Source organism: Apodemus sylvaticus, chromosome 19 (assembly GCF_947179515.1).
Source record: "Apodemus sylvaticus chromosome 19, mApoSyl1.1, whole genome shotgun sequence".
In the NCBI taxonomy this organism is placed as follows: Eukaryota; Metazoa; Chordata; class Mammalia; order Rodentia; family Muridae; genus Apodemus; species Apodemus sylvaticus.
This window is the reverse complement of record NC_067490.1, coordinates 12,869,738-12,872,477: the sequence shown is the minus strand read 5'-3', so window position 1 is coordinate 12,872,477 and position 2,740 is coordinate 12,869,738. Positions and strand designations below refer to the sequence as shown.

Here is a 2,740-nt window from a genome sequence, read left to right as displayed (position 1 = left end):
ATTCTAGAATCTATCTTTCCAGCTACTTTTCCTCTCCACTCCTCTAACCATCCCTTATCTCTTAAGTGTCTCTCTAGCTCCTGGAGCCTTCTACATCTTCCAGGGGAGCCTTCCCAAGATACCAGCCTTCTACACCCCTCTGGGGCACCCTCTCAGGGTACCTGCCCCAGTACTCATCTCATATTTCTTGGATCTAGCCTGCTACACCCATCTGGGTGTTTCCCTATGCCTATGTGAGCACATCTTTCTACTAAACACACTTACTCTAAGACAAGTCTCTCATTCTACTTAGGGACACCTGGGTTGAAATTCTTGTCACCACAATACTTCCCTTTGTGCTCTGCTCCCTCCTGTGGTCCATAGCTTTCCTGAGCCAGCATGGCCTCTCTCAGCTCCTCTAGCCTCCCACTAGGAGCTGCCTGAAGTCTTGCAACTTCCTTAAGTCCTTCTGAACCTCTGCAACCTTGTTCTCTGGGCTCCCAGTACTAGTTACTTAATCCTACACTTAACTGTTGCAGATAGCATACGGATGCAAGTAGAACTATAAAGTTCATAACTTTGGAGTACTCTGAAAGGCAGAACTAATATTTGATTCCATCCCTCACAAAAAATGAATAGTGGCTATAGATGGCCAACTTTAAAAATTAAAATTGAAATCACAACTTCACATTGTGCCTCTTCTTCTGACATGTTCTAACAAGCCCAGAAACTATGTTTGTCCCTCATCTGTAAGGAAGTATCAGTAGGACAGGCATTTTTCACATGTAGTGGGTATTAAATTGATTTTTATAGGAGCTACATCTAACAGTAAAACAAGTTTATATAACACCTCCAGTAATGCTGGCTTTCGCTAATGCATGTGTAACCCACTGAGTAGCATTGCTTCTCAGTCTAATTAAATATCACCCAGCTGCGCACTATTCCTGAAAGAAATCTGAAAGGGAATTAATATAGCTGTGCATGGGCCTATAATCTATCCATTTAAGTTTCGTCTTATCAAAATATCATTTCTACTGTTCTTTCAGATGCAAAGCTAAGCTGGGTTTCCTTAAGAAGGACAGTTAATTAGTTGGAGACTCCCTGGTCAGTGTAGTTTATTTATGCTGCAAACATTTTTTCTAAAAGCATAAAGGAAAATTTAAAAATAAGTATCTCTTGAGCAAAATTATAACTAAAGAAGACGTTTTTGGCAGCTGGAGAGATGGCTCAGCAGTTAAGAGCACTGACTGCTTTTCTAGAGATCTTGAGTTCAATTCCCAGCAACCACATGGTGGCTCACAACCATCTACAATGGGATCTGATGTCTCTTCTGGTGTATATCTGAAGGCAGCAACAGTGTACTCATATACATAAAATAAATAAAATCTTTTTTAAAAAAAAGAAACAGTTTTATTATAAAGGTATATGCAGAAGTTTCTAGAAAACTTCTCAGTAGTGAGAGCAGAGAACAGACCCCAGGGAGCCCTGACAGCACCACACCATCACACCCAGGAGGAGTCGCAGCCTTGCCGCAAATCACCATCACCTAACCATGAGCAGCGAGGCCAAGACCCATCAGCCCCCTGCTGGCTCTCAGTGCCACAACCACCAGTGGGGACAAGAAGGTCATCTCAAAGAAGGTTTTGGGAACAGTAAAATGGTTCATTGTAAAGATGGATATGGTTTCATCAGCAGGAATGACACTAAAGAAGATATATTTGTACACCAGACTGCCATAAAGAAAAATGGCCCCAGCAAGTCCCTTCACAGTCTAGGAGATGGTTGAACTGTGGAGTTTGACATTGTTGAAGGAGAAAAGGGTGCAGAGGCAGCAAATGTTACAGGCCCTGGTGGAGTTCCAGTTCAAGGCAGTAAATACGCACCAGACTATAACCATTATGGACGCTATACATGTCATGGGATCCTCCACGCAATTACCAGCAAATTATCAGAATAGTGGGGGGGAGGGGGAAACTAGGGATTGGAAAGCAGTCCTGAAGGCCAGGCGATGGTTCCCACCTTAATGCATACATAAACCCTATGTGCACTGACCACAGTATTCCAACCTCCCTGAGCAAGAAGTAATGGAGGATGCTGACAACCAGGGTACAGGAGAGCAAGGTAGACCAGTGAGACAGAATATGTATGGGGTTACAGACCACGATTCCGCAGGGGCCCTCCTCACCAAAGACAGCTTAGAGAGGATGGCAGTGAAGAGGACAAAGAAAATCAAAGAGATGAGACCCAGGGTCAGCAGCCACCTCAACGTCGGTATCGCCGCAACTTCAACTACTGATGCAGATGCCCAGAGAACCCCAAACCACAAGATGGCAAAGAGACAAAATTCGTCAGCTCCCACGGCTGAGAAGGCTGAGGCTGAGTAAACACCGGCCGGCAAACCATCTCTACCATCATCCAGTCTGGTCATCCAACAAGAAAAAATAAATATGAAATTCCAGCAATAAGAAATAAACAAAGATTGTAGCTGAAGACCTTAAGTGCCTTGCTTTTTGCCTGTTGACCAGATAACATTTGAACTATCTGCATTATCTTTGCAGCATGGGGTTTTTATTATTTTTACCAAATATGTCTCTATTTGGTAACGACAAACGTGTTTTTCAAGGAAAAAAAAAAAAGGCCTGGTTTTTTCTCAATACACCTTTAATGGTTTTTAAATTGTCTCATATCTGGTCAACTTGTGATTTTTTTAAGAACTTCACTTTTAATTTGTAATAGTTTACATCTGAATTTTTTTCAAAAA

At 42.4% G+C, this 2,740-nt stretch overlaps 1 pseudogene; it reads left to right on the top strand.

Moving 5' to 3' along the window:
* Nucleotides 1-1,531: 1,531 nt before the first annotated feature.
* On the top strand, nt 1,532-2,344 carry LOC127670132 (Y-box-binding protein 1-like; annotated as a pseudogene).
* The last annotated feature ends 396 nt before the right edge of the window (nt 2,345-2,740 follow it).